This window comes from Notolepis coatsorum (assembly GCF_963971535.1).
Source record: "Notolepis coatsorum genome assembly, chromosome: 3".
Classification (NCBI taxonomy): Eukaryota; Metazoa; Chordata; class Actinopteri; order Aulopiformes; family Paralepididae; genus Notolepis; species Notolepis coatsorum.
The window spans coordinates 73,279,368-73,299,451 of NC_140167.1; positions in this window are offsets into that span (position 1 = coordinate 73,279,368).

Consider the following 20,084-nt stretch of genomic DNA (forward strand, 5'->3'; position numbering starts at 1 on the left):
AAGCCCCACAGCCCCAGAGGCCCAAGAACTGATGAGGTGACGGTTTTGGCTGACCACTGACAGGGAGCATTGTCAGGATCTAGAATAATGTATAATACCTATGAATCAATCCATTTATCAATTATAATAACCATAAGATATCTACAAATGTGTGTACCATTAAAATGTGTTATTATGATATGGTATTAAAACAGGCCTATGTGTCACCATGACCCCAGCTGTCTGAAACTACCAGGAGACAGATGTAATTCTAGACCCTTGTCATTTCAACTGTTTACCTTATATAGACATTGTTTAAAGTCCAGAACCTTTCTTCATGCTATTTTGGAAGAAAGCCACCTCATTCGCTCAGAACACCAACCAGCTGACTATAAAAATGACAATGTGATTCGGATCGGGAGACTTCTGCTCGGCCTTCACCAAAGCTAAGTTGGAACTCTCCACTCTCAGCTGTTTGTGTAAATACTCTGTAATATTGAATATTCACTCTGTAATAAATATTTGATTGCTAACACCCTCTCCTCATCTTTCAAGGTCAATAAAAGAATATGCCTTATCAGATGGTGACCCCGACGTGATTGACCTTGACGTTAAGGACGGACGAAAGGCAACTGGCAAACACTCGTAGAACGGATCCATTTAAAAACGGTGAGCCAGAGCCTGTTTAAACTCAAAATCTGCATAGATTAACTATTGTACATTATAATCTACGAGTGTTGGTCAGAGGCCCTGTCCGTGGGGTGATTTCTATAATTGGCTTAAGCAAAATGGACATATCAGCGAAGGAGTGAATAGACAATATTACAACCCCGGGTTTTCTTATTTTCTATTTTTAAGTCCTGTCGAAGGCCTGCAGCAGTACAATTAAGAGATCTCTCCAGAGGTCTATAGGAAAAGACCATAGTGTAAACAAAAGACCTTAGGGCCTGGCTGTAATACAGGGACTTGAATCCTGCCAGAGTTATTAGTAGACAAAAAAATAGGATGGCTGTTCTGGAATGCGTTGGAATTACGAGCAGATTACGAGCGAGCGATTGATCTGCCTCGCTTAGTCCTGTATTAGTCTCTAAATTGCGTCAGCCAACTGCATCCTAGTCTGCAAAATAAGCTTAGTTCGATTAAAAAGGTTAGTGATAATCTTGATAATCTTAACTGCATGACTTGTAAACAGAGAGTAATTGGGTAGGTATTATTATATGTTCTGATGGTGTGAGCAATGGCTCAGAAGCAGTGGTTTTTAAACCTAACAGTGTCTATGCCTTGAAAAACTCATGGAGTTCTCAAGATCAGGTTACATTGCAGTGATTAGGGAAGGGTGGGTTAAAAGACAAATCTCAACAAGAAAGACTGGATGAAATAGACATTCTTGATGTATTTGATTCTATCAAATATTAATAGAATTGAAGTCAAAAGCATTCAGAGGTTTCAAGATTTACACAGGGGAAAGGGGGAAATAGCATATAGGCTTGACTGGCGAATTGGCATAAGTTGGCATAAGTTGTTGTCTTTTCTAACAAGCAAGCACACACACACACACACACACACACACACACACACACACACACACACACACACACACACACACACACACACACACACACACACACACACACACACACACCGGGCATTATTGCCCTTACTAGCCTATAGTGCAAACAGATTACATATAGGAACACACATCTATAGCATGACAGTGAGATTCATGAGTCTGGAATGCATGGTGAGTGTGAATAAATGTGGAAATTGTTTTTGTCTAGCCTATGTTTGAATAGAAGATCCCGGGAACAATTAGTCGTGAATAAATGTCAAAAAGCTCCTTAGTTAATTGAATAGCCACTAATCACACCTTGTTTTATTAGTTATTTTGAGCATGGCTCAGTGCAGTAAGTCAGTGTGTATACACTGTAAGCATGAAAAGCAGTTATTTGCGCCACAAGTAATACGATCTCATCAGATGTCACTCACCTCAGACACCTCACACCTCCCCTGTATTCTTCAAAATCACAATCGGTGTAAGCAATGTTAATATGGACTTCTGTTATGTGTGAGTCAATGATCACACCCGGGTTGTACCAAAACGTACATACATGTCCAAAACACTCGCTTGTTAAGAGTCCACACAACTGTTCGCTTGCGTATATACAACAACAACATAACTTCCGGTGCCCGTCGTAACTTTTCACGCTGTCACACTTTATTCTTCAAACGTACTTCCACTCTGACACAAGGCAGCCAAACCGGAGTTTAGCCTTGCTAAATTGAGCACACAGCAAGCTTCCGGTTTAACAAAGTAAAAGTCCCATAGATCATTACACCGTATAACTAAAACATTGGAAATCTAAGTTCCTTTATAAAATTATAATTAGGAAACTAAATTGGATCCTTTACAGTCTGTAAATAACATTGGTCCCATCACTCAAAACATTTATTTCCGTCGTTTTCCAATCGCCCCCCTCGCAACAGGAGGTGGTGGTGGGGGCTAGATCCATTATTGTTTTTTGGTTGTATTTGTGGACGTCAGGCGCAGCTGTCGTCAGGCCACAGCACCTCTAGCTAAAACAGACCAGAATAACACACTAACACTGCCTCTCGCAACTACAATTAAAAATGTATTTGGCCTTTTAAATGTTAAATAACCTCCTTTTCCGCGGCGCTACGATAAGCGATGTGTGGCTAAATCTTTCATTATCAAGAACTTCCTAGAAATCTGTGACAGATGCGCACCGAAATACTGCATGTGTGGATTTTAGAATGCCCTGAATGTAACCAGCGTGCAAGTGTGTGAAGTGAATGGTTCGGTCACGTGTGAGGAGCAAGTTGTGGGTTCTAAACAGGAGGACATCAGCTCTCCTAACCAAATGGATGAAACCTTATTATTATTTATATAACAAAATAATAGCTCTTTTCAGGTCATACTGGACAAAATAAAGAACTGAAATAATATGAATACCTTTTCTGTATTAGAATCCAGCTTTAGAATATATATTTGTGTCCAATGTAATATGAATGGTAAAAGAGAGACCTCAAACTGTAGTCGTTTAAATTATTATATCATAAGCATCTTATGTCACCATAAATCAAGCCAAACCATACGTTTTAGGAATAAAATAGTTTAAAGTTATTTCAACATTGCAGTCAAAATGCTCGCCGTACACAGCTTTATTAGACAGAAATATATGGCCAAGCTTTGCACGGTTGCACTGCACCTCCCATTCGTAAGAATTATATTTGCAATTGCAGTTTAATCTATGTTGTGAGCTAAATCAACATGGCTCTGGCTGCGTGTGATGGGGGAGCCACACACACAAATGCTTGCCCCGGAGAGAGTGCTTTTTACAGTATAGAAAACAGTGAATAGAAAAGGAATGCCGTAAATCCTCTAATAGTGGAGAGGACGGGCCTCTTTGATAAATGCAGACAAAATAAATATAGGCCGGCTTCCAATACAAGGTCGCATGAATGATCATGCCGTGATACAGAATGAGATAAACTCTTGGAAAATGCAGGTTAAGCACTGTCTCTCTCTACCGTGCCCACTACACTCTGACCACATTAACGGGTTTCCCTACTCTCCAACTTCAGTGTGTGAATTACGTTAATCAATATTTAAATAATGTTAGTCTAAATAAATGAAATTAAGGCCTGCCTCTTATATAGGCCTCTAAAGGCCTGGTGCTCTTTGGAGCTGAGGACGGTAAATACAAGACCCGTCCAATATTAGAGAAGATACGGTATATTATACAATACAACATGCAATCTGAAGTATGACGTAAAATCTAAATACAGTGAGGTACAATGCAGACAATACAAAAGGTAAGGTGCAAATGAGGTATGAATATAGTACAAATCTCTTCAATAATAGATAAATAAAATGTAGTGTTAAAGTGCCTATAAAGTTAGTGTTAAGGTGAGTGTTTGTTCAAAAGATGGCCTGGGAAATTAATAGAAGTTTAAAGGACAAAAGATAGACGTGTAGAATAACTACTTCCCAAAAATAATAGATTATCCAAACGTCAAGTTCCAATACACTATCCTCGGAGGGGTGTGGTCTGCGTGCACAAGCGCCTGTGTGTCTCTCTAGCTCTGAGCAGACAAATAGACGCAAGGCATTCTGGAACTTGTATTTCTACCAACTAATGTGACGATGGACGTAAATAATAGTATCTCTTGGCTTTAATGTAATGTAAATATAAACAATAATCGATATTAACATATAAAATATAATTAATTAATCTGGCCTATTAAGTTACAACCAATAGAAGCACAACTTTGATGGGTGGATTGATTGATTGAGTATTGACTGCTGACTTGATGAATGGGGTGTCTGATTGATAAATGGATGAGTGGGTGACAATTGAGTGACAGAAAGTAATTGAGTATATTTTTAGATCAACTGAGTAAGTAGTGCATTGCGAATAAGTGATTTACATCATAATTTATATATTGACGGCTTCCTGTTGTACTGATTAGATGCTGTCATTCTTTGCATAGTTAAATCTCATTATGAAGTGTTCAACCTGGATTGACACGGAATGACAGCTCTGGGGGACTATTGATAAGAGATGTATTAATATGATGGACTACAATGGAAGTAGTCAGTTGTTGTCCTGCCTCTCTCTCTCTTGCCCTGCATGTTCAAACCATGTCAGGGATGGGCGTTATGTTGTCAGACGGTACCGCTTTGATTCAACATTTTCTTTCTACCAAAAAACGAATGTCCTTTCAAGGGAACAATTATCAAGACGTTTTGTCTGGACGAGTCCAAAAATTCAACGCAATGACTACAGTGGAGCTAGGATTTTCTGGTGAAAAGATGGCCGCCGGCAACCAAATTCAAGTTAAAGGGGCGTGTTTAGCCTCTATTCTGGCCGGAAAAGATCCAAACTAACCTACCTGTACTGGTTCATCAAAAACTCTCCTACCCATACTGGCCCATCCTAACTTACTATACTGGTCCAATTGTTAAAACAGGGTAAAAGAGGGGTTCTGATTAGGGGGTAAGTACTGTAGGTCAACATTAGCATAGGTGTTTGTGTTTAAGGCTGGTTGACAGCAGCAGCTGACCAGTGTCCAGGGACCTGGTCTCCTTTAGATTAGACCATTCTGGTAGTCATGGCACGATCGATGTCACTCTCTTTTGGGGAAAAGGTATACTGCAGTTGAATTTAGGTTTTTCATGGATCGGGTAATCAATCAAAAAGTGCATCCTATCATCCTGTCCTATAATTCCATATCTTAAGACTTGGTTCCGATACAAATTAGAAGACAGATAAAATAATTGATATTACCTAATTTTGGCCAAAATTAAGTTGTTTTAATTAAAACCGGTATTGCGATGCTTGGAAAGACAATACATTTAAAATATGATAAAACCACAGGGATAATTTGGAATGAATAAATAGCTTAAGTATCTTTCATTTACTAGGTTTAAATAATAAGGTCATCACGAAAGGGGGGTAAACCCTGAATTACCTTATTGTGCTCTGTTTGTCTGTCTGTTTGTTTCTTTAAGTGAGTCATTAATAAGTGTTTCAATGTGTATCTGTTTTGTTCCTTCTGCTTTTGAAAAATTGAGGAAGCTTGGAAGTAAAGAGTGTGAGGAGAGTATTGTAGGAATATAGAAACCTTTGTAGCACCTTTTTACATTTGTTTATAGGTTCAATTTGATTACATCATTGGAAAAAGAGATGGAATGTAGGAGAGCGATTAGAATAATATTAACAATAATAATTTGACATGGTTGTTCCGTTACCGCGCAGTTTAGATTAAATTCTCGGGTTACTGTTTTCAGTGGGAGTAAATTTAAGGTAAATTTAAAGGGGGGGGGGATTCCAGGGACAGATACTAAATTAGATTAATTTAGAAAATTAAGAATATATAGACAGAGAATGCCACAATAGGAGACTTTATGGGAAATAGTTCCTAATTAATGGTGGCTATACTTCACTATATTTACTAGACTTATAGGTTGGTTTAGTACTCAACAAAATAATGAACAAGTTCAGAGGTCAATCCTGAATGGTTCTAGAATATAATCAAATTAGCTGAGGAGCCTACCTGCCCAGAGGAAAAGGACCAAGAAACGTTTGGTTGCTCCATTGCTAGTGTCATCACACATCTAGAACATTTGGCTCATCGGAGGGAGAAGAATCCGATACATGTTACAGCCACAGCCAGGCTCTCTCCCTCTCTCTCTCTCCCCTGTCTGGCAGCAGTCTCCACGCCCTTATATGGGCAGCTTCCTGTCCCTCCTTCTCCACGCCATCTACCTGGTCAACCTACACACATGAGGCTCATCAGATCATCACCGAGGCTGGATATGAGGCCTGTGCCCCTGCCACTCCCCATCCGAGGGAGGCTTCACCACCGTGGATCACACAAACCGCGGACTACTCTTCACTCGTGGACGTCTCCAGCCTGGACACAGCCCGGTGTCACATGGAGCGACCTCCTTGCTATACATTCAGCATGAAGCAGCGGCGAATACATGAAGGGGGAAAAGATGTTGTCTCCCGCAGATTGCAGACTTGGGAAAGGAGTATGGTATGAGTAAGAGCGGCCACAACACATGCTAGACTGTGAAAAGAACAATGTTGACCACTTTTGCTATAGACAATTCATCACCAGTGACCCTTGGACCCTTCATCACCAGTAACCCTTGGACCCTCAACTACATTGCAGGAGTTACATACAGTATATATGTTATCAACAGCAGAAGACTATACTATAACAAGGAGATCATAGGATTTATTTCATTTATAAAAATGTCTCTGCCCCTGGAATCCGATATAAGGTTTGATATGTTATATGAATTAAACTGACGCAACCAGTTATGATATGAGTTATATACGTTATATTATCAGTACATAGGTAACCAGATGTAGTCTATTTATGCTTTTTTATTTGAATTTGGAGACAGATATCACTGTTGCATACAAAGGTTTACATCGATTGAAAGTGAGTATGAAAAGTATGAAAGTGAACCAGATGGGAAGTCAATAAAGACTCCGGAACATTTTTCCACCCCAGGCTTGCCCTACTGGTAAAATGAAAGGAATTTTTGAGTGAATGAAAGTTCTCCTCATATTGATTGTCATTGCTATATTTTGATTCACCACGCAAAAGGGGGGTGGTATTTTATTTCAATACATAACTATGAGGGTCGGTCCCCGTTTTTTCCATTCCCTTTTCCTTGATGATTTATAGAGCCAGTGTTTATTTCCTTGTATTATGGATGTGTTATACAACTGTACTATTGATGCTCTTATTGTGTACTATTGATGCTCTTATTGTGCAGTTTTATGCCTTATGTTCTACTGCTTATGCAGTCTCACCCTTTGTGTATTCGGAGGAATACGATCGCTAAGGCCAGTGGGATGGTGAGTAAGAGTTTCCCCTGCAAAAGTAACGACTGGTCGCAGGGGTTTTCGCGCTCATACAAAGGGTTGGAGGTTTTTTCCATATCATTATGGTTGGTGTTCTGAGAGTTTTGGTCATTTTGTTTTATATCTTTAGGTTGTTCACATCATTAATGATGTGAAAGGGGGGATTGTGGGGTAAAATCAATTTATTTATGTCCCTAAATACATTTATTCATATCTTCCTATTATCAGGTCTCAGCCTGTATTTATTTGAGCATGTCTGTGGCCTGACTGAGGTGTCACAATCTATTTGTTACCGGAAGGGTCACTGCAGCTGTTGGTAAAAAGCCCCACAGCCCCAGAGGCCCAAGAACTGATGAGGTGACGGTTTTGGCTGACCACTGACAGGGAGCATTGTCAGGATCTAGAATAATGTATAATACCTATGAATCAATCCATTTATCAATTATAATAACCATAAGATATCTACAAATGTGTGTACCATTAAAATGTGTTATTATGATATGGTATTAAAACAGGCCTATGTGTCACCATGACCCCAGCTGTCTGAAACTACCAGGAGACAGATGTAATTCTAGACCCTTGTCATTTCAACTGTTTACCTTATATAGACATTGTTTAAAGTCCAGAACCTTTCTTCATGCTATTTTGGAAGAAAGCCACCTCATTCGCTCAGAACACCAACCAGCTGACTATAAAAATGACAATGTGATTCGGATCGGGAGACTTCTGCTCGGCCTTCACCAAAGCTAAGTTGGAACTCTCCACTCTCAGCTGTTTGTGTAAATACTCTGTAATATTGAATATTCACTCTGTAATAAATATTTGATTGCTAACACCCTCTCCTCATCTTTCAAGGTCAATAAAAGAATATGCCTTATCAATATCCTTGATCCTGTGTCTTACATGTGTTATACCATTCCTCCTCTGTTATCTCTATTTCTAACTCTTTCTCCCACTTTTCTTTTATATACAATGTTGTATTTCCCTTACTGTCCATTATTGCCTGATATAGTGCTGATATCACCCTTCCCTTCCTTCCTTCGTATGATTTTACCATTATCTTAATTACCCCATTCTGTTCTTTGTCTCTGTCTTGCTTTATTTCCTTGTTATAGTAGTCTCTAATCTGTAAATATCTAAAGTGGTCCCTATTCTCTAGTCCGAATCTTTCTTTCAATTTTTGTAGAGTCTGCATCTCCCCTCCTTCTATAATTGTACATATTGCTGTTATACCCCCCTGTTCCCATCTTTTGAACCCATGGTCATCTATCCCTGGTTTGAATTTGTTGTCGTGTGTTATCCATCTCAGTATCTTGGATTCTTTTTCTAGTTTGTATTTCTTTACTATTGTGTTCCATATGTTTATAGTGAATTTGGTAATTGGGTCTAGTAGTTGTTCCTGTCTTCTGAACAGCTCCCTATCTCCTATCAGTGCCTCCACTTTGAATCCCTCTCTTTTGGTTTCTATATATTTCCCTTTGACTTCATAATTCACATTGCACCAGCATGCTACTCTTCTAAGCTGTGCTGCATAGTAATAGCTTTCTAAACTAGGTACTGCCATCCCTCCTTTTTCCTTTGGTAGTTGTAGAGTCACATATCTGATCCTTGGCCTTCCCCCCCCCCCCCCCCTCTTGATATCTGTCTGTCCCATTCCCTGAATTGTTTTTGTGGTATTAATATAGGTAGAGACTGAAATAGGTATAGTCACCTTGGTAATATGTTCATCTTAATGATTTCGATCATTGAGCTGAAATCTAGGGGCATTACTGTCCATCTTTCTAGGTCTCTCTTGATTTTCTGATTGATCTGTGTATAGTTTGCATCGTATAACCCCTCCATCCCTCTTGTAATGTTCACCCCTAGGTACTTGATCCTGTCCATGTCCCATTTAATTTTGTATTTTTCTTTGATCTCTATCGTTGGCGTGTAGTTCAGTGCTAAAGTCTGTGTCTTCGTCACGTTGAGTCTATATCCTGAGTAGTATCCATATTCTGTCAGTAAATCCATCAGTGTCGGAAAGCGTGTGTCTGGTTGCCTCATATACACTATCACGTCATCTGCGAACAGTCCCAATTTATGTTCTGTTCCCCTTATCTCCACCCCTTTGATGTCTTTGGTCTGTCTAATTAGTTGAGCCAGTGGTTCGATGAATACATCGAAGAGCGTCGGCGAAAGACAACAACCCTGTCTGGTAGCTCTCTCTAGTTTAATCCGGTCCGTCAAACTACCATTACCTTAATCCTAGCCGTCGGTTCTTGATTTAATGCCCTAATTGTTTTCATAGCGTTTTTGTCGAATCCAACATTTTCCAATACTTTATATAGAAATATCCAGCTTACACTGTCGAAAGCTTTTTCTGCATCTAGGCTAACTAATACTGCACTTCCTCCTTCCTTTTGTATCTCCTCTACCACCTGCACTGTCTTCCTTATGTTATCCTGTGTCTGTCTTCCTTTAATGAATCCGGTCTGGTCTTCGTCTATTATATCTGTCATAAATGTCTCAAATCTTTTGGATATTATTGATGTATACATCTTGTAATCTACATTAAGTATGGACACAGGTCTGAAACTGCTACACAGTTCTCTATCTTTCCCTTATTTTGGAATTGTAGTAATTATGGCCTCTTTCCATGAAGGTGGCATTGTGCCTTTTTCCATTGTGTGTCTGAATGCTGCTTCTAATATGGGGCTCAGTTCCTGTCTAAATGTTTTGTAGAATTCCGAGGGGAACCCGTCGCTACCCGGTGACTTACTACTCTTTGCTTTACTGATCGCATTCCATACTTCCTGTTCTGTGATCTCTGCATTTAATATTTCGTTCTGTTCCTTGCCTATCGATGGTAGATCTAATTTTTCTAAACATTTCTCTATCTCCTCTTCTCCTGCCGCTATCGGTTGTGTGTATAGTTTCTTATAATATTCTTCAAATGTCTTCTCTATTTTAGCTGGTTCTCTCAGTATTTTGTTTGTGTTCGTGTCCCTTATTGTGTGTATTGTGTTCAGTTTTTGTTGTGTCCTGATTCGTCTAGCTAAAAGTCTGGTCGCTCTCGGTCCCCCTTCATAGTATGTCTGCTTCATGTATCTAGCTTTCTTATCTATTTCTGTCAGCAGCTCTTTGTTTATCTTTCCTCTAACTTCCTTTACCTCCCTAAGTGTCTTTTGGTTCTTTGAGCTTTGGTGTTCTTTCTCTAATTCTTTCAGTTTCTTTATCAAGTTCTTGTATGTCTCTATTCTAGCCCTCTTGAGTAATGCCGTCTTTGCTATCAATTTTCCCCGTATTACTACCTTTAGTGCATCCCATAAAATGTTTGGGTCTACCTTTCCGTTATCATTTTCTTCTCTGTATCTAATTATGTCTTCCTTTACTTCATTAACCAAACCTTTGTTATTTAATAATCCTACATTCAGTCTCCAAACTGTATTTCTCCGCCTACTTTTAAGATTCACTGTCAGATATATTGCGCTGTGGTCTGATATGTCCATCACCCTTATCCTGGATTCTTCTACCCTGTATCTGTCCCCTGTTGTCATGAGAAAATAGTCTAACCTTGAATATGTTGTGTGTGGATGTGAATAATGTGTGTATTCTCTATCTAGTGTGTGCATTGCTCTCCATATGTCCATGATTCCTAATTCTGCCATTTGTATATTCATATATTTGCTAATGTTTGTCCTCCATTTCTTTGTGCTTGTCGTGTCTATGTCATAGTTCAGTACTACATTGAAATCACCTGTACAGATCAGGACCCCCTCCCCTTCCAACGCTATGATATCAAAGATTGTTTCAAATAGATATTTCTCACTGTCTGGTGGAGCATACACATTCACTAGTGTTACCATTTGACCTTCCATTTTCCCCTTGACCATTACATACCTCCCCTCTTTATCCCTTATTTCCCTGATCATTTCAAACTTCACTGTGTTCTTAATTAGTATAGCTACTCCTCTTCTAAGGTTCTGTTTAAAAGAACTATAGAACAGATTTTCATACCCGAATCTCTTCAGCTTTTCATGTTCTTGTGATATTAGATTTATAAGGTTTCTTGTAAGAAGATGACCTGGGCCTCCTCTTTCTTAAGTTTCATCATTACCTTACTCCTCTTGATCGGATTATTCATACCATTCACATTTAACAACATCATTTTTATACCCTTAACTTGTGTCATATTTCTTTTCCAATTGTTTTCCCGTTCTACCCATGTCACATAAAATAATATTTGTGGTTGTAGCCTCTGCTATCTCCATCTGATTTACATACATATAACCATAATAAACATTAACATCAACATTAACACTTGGAACTTCCATGGCAGTTGAGGGTCTCATTCGTACCCCTCTTTCCCCCGCTGGTGGGTGGGGAGTAGTGGCTCTCCTAGTGAGAGGGCTCCCCCTAGTGGCTAAAAAAGCGCACTATATATGTCCAACTCTTTCTCTGTGCGACCTGCTCCGAGCCCCCGGTCATAAGCTCTGCATTAGTCACTTTCATGTTCCTGTCTAATTGTGTTATGCGACATGTGTACTCCTGTGTTCCTTTAATGTCCGTCTCAATATATCTCTTGAATCCACATGTCCTTTTTTATCACTTTCGGTATAATTATCTTGCATGTGCTTTATCATCTTCTTCCTGCATAAGTCTTTTTCATGTTTTCACTTTCTTGTATTGTGTGTGTCATATGTATATCAGTCTAATGTGTCTTGAATCGCCATGCCCTTCTTTCAAATTTTTGGTTTAATTATCTCATATGTACTTTACCATCTTCTCATTGCATCAGTCCTTCTCATGTATACATTAACCTGTATTGTGCGTGTATTGTACTTATCCTCCCTTGGATCACTGTGTCCCCTCTCGTCTCCTCTCTGCCCCTCTTCTCCGTGTCTTTGTGTCCTCCTTCTCAGTTGATCTGCTTTGAATCGATTCAGATCCCCTTCACCTTCCCGTTCTCCTCGCCTTTTCCTCGTCCCTCGACTCTGGTCCATCTCCTCGCCCTCTCCAGCCTCTGCAGCAGCGTCGGTCTCTCCTCTTCTCCTCCTGGCACCTTCCACCTTCATGTCCCTCGCCGCCTCCCGCACGTCGCTGTACACCTTTGCGCCTTCATTCCAATGGACCTTCAGCGTGGTCATTGGCGATTGAAATCTGATTCCTCCTTCCTTCAGAGTTTTTTTTATCTGAACGTAGCTCCGACGCTTTACCGCCGCCTCTGTTGCATAATCATGGTCAAAAGTTACTCTCTGTCCCTCCACCTCCATCTGCGTCTGCCAGGCTGCTCTAAGAATGTTCTCCTTGACCTCGAATTCCAAGAATTTAACTATAACTGCTCTCGGTGGTTTGTCCAACCGCGGCTTCGGCGCCAGTGTCCTGTGTGCTCTTTGAATCCCTGTCTTGTCGAGGGCTGTCATCTTCAATTCGCTTCGAATTAGACTGTCTACAAATTTGATCATCGAGTCTCCTTCCATCCCCTCCAAGTCCATTAACTTGTCTCTCAACATGTTCTGTTGTTCGAGCGTCGCCTTTAGAATATCATGCATTTCTGTATTCCATTCTTCCGTTTCAGCTGTCCTTTCTTCCATCTTTATGTCTTTCTCTTGTTCCTGTATTTTTCCTTCCATTGCCTCAAGTCCTTTATCCATTTCCCCTCTGAGCTCGTCCTGTCCCCTCTTCAACTCTTCCCTTAGTCAATCGATGTTGCTTTGTATATTCTGCATGCTCGCCTGGTTAGCCATTGTGTTAGCTTGTATGCTAGTTTTTAGCTCTTGATTAGCTGTCACGTTAGCCTGTTGGTTAGTCAACCTGCCAGCTATGTTCTGCGTGTTGGTTTGCATGCTATTTTGTATAGCTTGGATAGCTTTTGCATTAGCCTGTATGTCAGCCCGTAGTTCTTGTACGCTGGCCATCATGGTCGCTTGCATCTTCGCTACCCAGGCGGGCTCCACGTTCTCCACGCCTCTGCCCACCTGCGTCATGCTCGCCTGAGTTATCTCTTCCGCCATTTCCTTGTGTAGAGATATTTCCTCCGGTGTTTGTATGTCCTCCGGGGGCCTCTTTCTCTCGTTCTTTCTCGTGGTCATCCTTCCTTTTCTCTTATATCTTTGAGTTATCACTTTTTATTTTGTTTTAAACAGTTTTAGACAGTTTTACTTCCTTCTTTCGATGTTGTTTGACCGGGAGCTCTTTCAATGGTCGACTACCCACACATCTCCAAACCGGAAGTCCCTTGTATAGATTGTTGTGTATTGTTGTTTACAAATCTACTACAGAGCCGGGAAAAACAAGCATCTCACGTTTTTCTAAATGTATGTAAAAAAGAATTTAAACTGTGACAATAAAATAATCTGAATCTGAATGTCATACCCATAGATGGTGCAGTGGTTAAAGGAGCACGCCAACATTGGTACAGTATGTATCTTCTTGTCTGACTGTGAAGAAGACGGTAAGCACATTTCCCATAATTTTGGGCGTGTTCCTTAACTCATTGAATGCCTTTCAAAGCCAACCGTTGGCCGCCACAGTCCACCGGACCTTCTTGTGTGAGCTCTGTGTGAATTGGAATTTAAATGACGATCAAATCCTGATAGGTGGCAGTATCGCCTACCTTTTGAACTGGGCTAGTTTACTGTGGGGAAGGGGGTTGCTCACTCACTGCTGGCTCACTCACTGCTGGCTACCACTAGCCTGCGGACTGTCTATGAAATGGCGAGCAAACTATTGGAGATTATTATGAAGAGGACAAAACTATCACACTTATGGATGATAAGGTGCGTTTTCACCAGACTACATTGGACTTCTGGTAAATGATAAAAATACTATAGTCAAACCGGCGGTAGTCGCAGACACTAGAGTTGAGAGAACTCCAGACTAGGGCCAACTAACGTTCGGCAATGGCGATCGCCTAGACGAGCGAACTATTGGAGATTATTATGAAGAGGACAAACGGTGACGATCCATCCATAGCATAAGGTATGTTGGATTCTAGTATTTTCATGCTGTTTGCATGTAACGATAACGTTATCTGTTGGGCGCTGCCAGGGCCAACTAACGTTATTTATTGTTCTGACCCAAGACACTTCGGAGCAAAAGTGGACAGGGTTTTGGTGGACCTGCTGACAAAGGTAACATCTATTTTACCGAACCCCATCATAAAACATGCCTTTGTAATGATCCCAGAAAACGATTCCACGAAGGGTTTGAAAATCATTCTACTATCTATGGTCATTACCTTTGACCTGGAAATAATATAGGTGGCAGGCGAGCAACCCACATGAAATGCACAAAACACGTCATATCTTTTTTTTTTAACAAATGTTTTTTTATTTTTAAAACACGTCATATCTTGCGTTTTGATTTTTAGCATGGGATAGCGCAGGAACGAAGGCATGTAGAACTAAACGGTTTTCCCCTGTTGGAGTATACATATTTCCTTTCAAATGAGCCATACTATTGTCTCCATAGCTGAGAGTGAGTTTAGCCCATAGTACCGCTACTCACCCCAGTCACTTCACAACATCTGAAGTCCTTCGTGACTGCGCTTCGCGGTACCATCCGTTACACATAGTTTTAAGTAGAATGATCAGTGGCAACAATATTTTAAGCGGAGCAATCTCTTGTTGCAATACACCAGTCTCTACAATAAAGTATAGGGTGAGTACCGAAGGGCGAGGCAAAGTGTTATCACTTCACAATTATAGGTTGCCATTGTCAGTGTATAGTAAGAGAGAGAGCACACAGAGAGAGGGGGTCAGAGTCAGACATGAAATTCCTGTTTAGTCATTTTGAATTTGGAAATTCTGTTCCTTGTTAAAACTGGCGCCACACCTGCCTTTTATTATCTGAGACAAAAGTGTTTATTTTTTTTATTTTTTTTGTACTGTGCTAGCTAATTGCCACCTGGTGAAGGCATTGTGCATCAATGATAAGGTTTGAAGGTTATACTTCTCTACTCATGTCAAAAGGTCCTACCATTGAAATGTATTTGCATATTGTGGTTGTTCGGAATGATGATAGGTATAAATAATAACAGACATGTATTCACTTGAAAATGACGTCCCTTTCTATAATTTTTTAGCCAAGACTATCCCTGTGGATATGTATCTGCTCAAACCTGCCCATCTGTATGCAGTTGCTGGGATATATTACATAGCTTCAGGGTTTCTATGCAAATGTTTATTTTTTATCCATTTCAGACTTGTAATCAACCATACAATCTATGTAGTAGTGTAGTGTATATAGAATGTGGTGGCTGGCACACTGTTAGGGAGCTGAGGAGGTGTGCTGTGTATTTCAGAACAGGTTGGAGTGCATATCCTTTATTCTATTGTTATTGTTGGAAAAAAAATTGAGAAAAAGGATAACATTATATGTAATTATACTAAACCTTATAATTTCCAGAATACCATCATTTTACATGTTTGGTATAAAAACCTTAAATAATGTAAGAACATCAAACACTATTACACACGTGTATTGAACATTTTATTTATATTGAATTGTATTGATTGTATTACATTATATTGCATTGTATTGCATTAATTTACCAAAAACTAAAAAAGTAAAGAATTATTGTTTTTTTTCTCTCTCTTAAAAGAGCTGGCTCCCATCACTCACTTAAAAGTGCTGGCTCCCATCACTCACTTAAAAGTGCTGGCTCCCATCACTCACTTAAAAGAGCTGGCTCCCATCACTCACTTAAAAAAGCCGGCTGCTATCACTCATTTGAAAGAGTCAGGTCCCAGTCAGTCAGCCTCTCCTCTATCCATTCATCTCTGTTGCCAAAACGCATGATCTGTGGTTCTGGAGGAGAGCCGTTCAATCAAGTGAAATTAGCTTCAGGTGTGTAATCGATAATGTAATATGATTGACTGCAGCTCTCCTAGTGAAGTGGCACCTACACTGACATTCTGCTCTCTTCCTCTTGCCTTCCTAATAAATACATTGTCCTGGTATCTTGTGTCTTGGCCTTGCACTGAAAAACCATATAAATCCGTTTTGATTTTTTTTTTCAAAATTTAAAAGATTTATGAATTAATTTAATTTCAAAATAAAATTCGCATTTTTTTCACAAACAAAAAATATTGTGTTTGTAGGGACAACTGACCAAGCCGGAGGTACCACTGCCACTGGGATTGGAACCCCCAGTCTCATGCCCAAATCAAAATGGGATTAGCATAACGTGAGCATGTCTGTAAAGGGTAAACTCTTGGCTACCCATATAACAGATATATTGAGGTCAGAGGTCAAGGGACCCCTTTGAAAATGACCATGGCAGTTTTTCCCTCGCCAAAATGTAGCCTAACTTTGGAGCATTATTTAAGCCCCTTCCTGACAAGCTAGTCAATAATTTCATTATGATGCCAGTATCTTCTCTAGATTCTAGAAACTCTAAAATCTGGCTACAGTCCAGTCTTTATGGTTACAGTTCTAGAGTTGTGGATATATGATGATATACAGTATACCATATTGTCAGGCATGTGACACCATGTCATGTGTTGTACATAACATAGTATATGTTGTGCATAAAATATTGTATAATAATATCCTAGGTGATAAATTGAATGGTATTATAACAATATGATGATACATATATGTAATTGTGAAGTTGATTATGTGATATCATATTATGTATGATACATATATGTAAGTATGATACAAGTATCAATATAGTAATTACATAATTACATTACATAACAGTAACTGGTAATGTATCCCTCACAAACACAAACACACTGACTCACCACCAGAACCAGGTTCAGTAGCACAATCATGACAGGCAAAGGATCCATCATAGTGACCACTACCAGACCTCCTCCAGACCAAAGAGGTTCAGGTTAGGGTTGCCCACCCACGCCTCTCCCAGTTAGGTGTCAGTATCTCCCCTCTCCGCCTCAGGAACTGACTCACTCTAAATCACACACACATACAGGCGTGCACTCCAGGCAGCAGGTTTATAATCTGGTGGTGTGTCGGTGACTGTGTTATATTATCAGCTTCCCAGATGATGCTCTTCTCCTCTTTTATCTCCTCCCTCTTTTCAGTCCTTTCTCACTCTTCTCTCTCGCTTCTTCTTTCAGTCCAACTTCCCAAATACTCCTCCTCTTAGTACTTTATATTACCCCCCCCCTCCATTACGTACACCTCCCTCTTTGCATACTTCCTGAGCTCACAGGTCCTCGTCAGTCGCTAAAATAGATCAATCCGAAGGAATAATCACATGGTCACATTGCATCACATTTGAATGACTTATGTTACCAAATTGTATTGTTAGACAAGAAATAATCAGTTGGTTTGTTGTCTCATAAAAGAAGACATATCAAGTTTTTGTTTTGTCACCTGACAAATGGTGGACAGTTGATATATGTATATGCACTAGAACGATGCATAAAACATCTTATTTCCTCATTTATAAAGAAGAAATGGAGAAATTGTCTGATTCTAGGTAAAGACCAAAACGGAGACAGAAGAAAGTGACACTCAACTCAGGAAAATACAACTGGATCTTAAGTAATTTAATCAAGAATCATAATAAATTGTAAATATATATTAATATTTTTTTTACCATAATCACCTTTTATGTCAGTTTTATTAATCACTAGGTTAATGTTTTCATTTAAAATGTGTATTCAGGCGGCCGGGTAGCGCAGCGGACTAAGCGTCTGTCTACCACCACAGAGACTGTGACAGTGTGATCGAATCCAGCTGTGGTGCTTCCGGGTTGGCCGACCGTCCATACTAACACAATTGGCAGTGTTAACGACCAGGAAGGGGATTGGGAATTGGCATAACGACTAACATTAGGAGGGGAGAAATACGGACAAAGAAGGCAGGAAAAGATCATTAAAAAAGTTAAATGTGTATTCATTAATCACTAGGTTAAGTTAATGTATATTGTAAATATAATTTTGTAATACCTTTCATCTCACATCATATTGTCCTGGCTGCACCGTGGGAAAGGTTGGAATACAGCATCATGGTTGGATGATCAAAGCTAGGTTTTGAGAAAGTTGGCTCTCTCCGATGTTGCATGCCCTGTCCTGAGCCACATAATTTCTCCAGGCTGCTCTTTGTTTGTGATGGGATCTCTCTCTCTCTAGTGTTTTCTTACAGAGTAAATACAATAATACATTATACCACTGCATAATAATGATATACTATAATATACTGTATTACTTCAATGATACTTATTCTTATTAACTACACATTCACTAAGAATACTCCACAACAGAAATCATTTGTCAAGTCATCCCAATCTCAAATGCTCATGTTATTTTCAATGGATTTTAAAATACGAAAGAAAAGGTCCTCTGCTGCTGCCCTCAGGAATAGAACATTGTATGAATTTACTATATACCATGTGGAAAAAGCAAGCACCAAATGGCTAATATAACTACTAAGGCTGTCAAATATATCGCGTTAATATCGCGTTAACTCCCGATTCTATTAACAGTATTGTATATTGTATGGTAACTACGTCTACGAACATTGTACATATGTCTAAACTGAACACTGTGACCTCTTTTTTTACTTCTAATCTTTACTATGTTTTTATTTCATACTTATCTTGTCATGCACAGTCTCTGGAGCGCAACAGTAAGAAGCATTTTGTACAAAAGTATTCTGTACCTCTGTATGACAACTATTAAAGAAACTAATGCCACTAATTTTTTTAACTCAAGATTAACTAAAAAAAAAAAAAAAAAAAATTTTTTTTTTTTTTTTTTTTTACTAGACTTCACTCAGGTGTATTATTGATGCTCTCATTGATACTATGTTTGTTTCTGAAGTGTGTGTATGTGTGTGTGTGTGTGTGTGTGTGTGTGTGTGTGTGTGTGTGTGTGTGTGTGTGTGTGTGTGTGTGTGTGTGTGTGAGATATAGAGAGAGAGGGGGGTGAGAGAGATGAGGAAGGGGCAAAAGAGAAAAAGAGCTGGGAGAGTGTGTGTGTGAGGGAGAGAGGGGGGGGTGTGATTAATCAGCCCTTGTGTGTGTGAATGTAACAAGTTCCTAACGTTTTCTTTTCCCTATTATTTCATGCACACTTTATTCATTGTTTTAAATTATTATTTTCTTTTAAGTTATTTTGTGCATCACTCTGTTTTGAATTTGATGCAAATTTGCAATGCATGAGGGTCATCCGTTTGTGTTAAATGGCTGCACAAAGCAAGCATTTGTTGACTCGCATGTTGATTAAAACTTGGAACTTGAAAGTTTTAGCTAAGCTACTACCATCATGGCTAACCAACTTAATGTAATATTAGCTTTTTCTCAAGGTTGGCAAACGTGCATTTAGCTAAAATATATATCAACTAGTGCTGTCAGGCGATTAAAAAAATTAATCTAATTAATTACAGGATTTGTAATTAATTAATCTAATTAATCGCATTTTAATCACATTACCATTTTATGCCTCATATTCTATATTCTATAATCATATTTCAAATTGCATGTGTCCAGATGGCAGAATTCAGTACTGTATCTACAAAACCTTCTGTTTAATCATCTTCCATCTATTAATTTGCTTAGATTTGTCAGGTCTGGTCAATTTGAGCATGGTGTTATTCACAGTCAAAGATAAAAAAAAATTGATATTCTCATTTGGTTCATTACAATTTACTTAAAATAAAATGTTCATTCAATCAATCACCGCGCAGATTGATTGATTGAATGAAAATGTTATTAACAGATTGCAGAATGGGTACAATACAGTA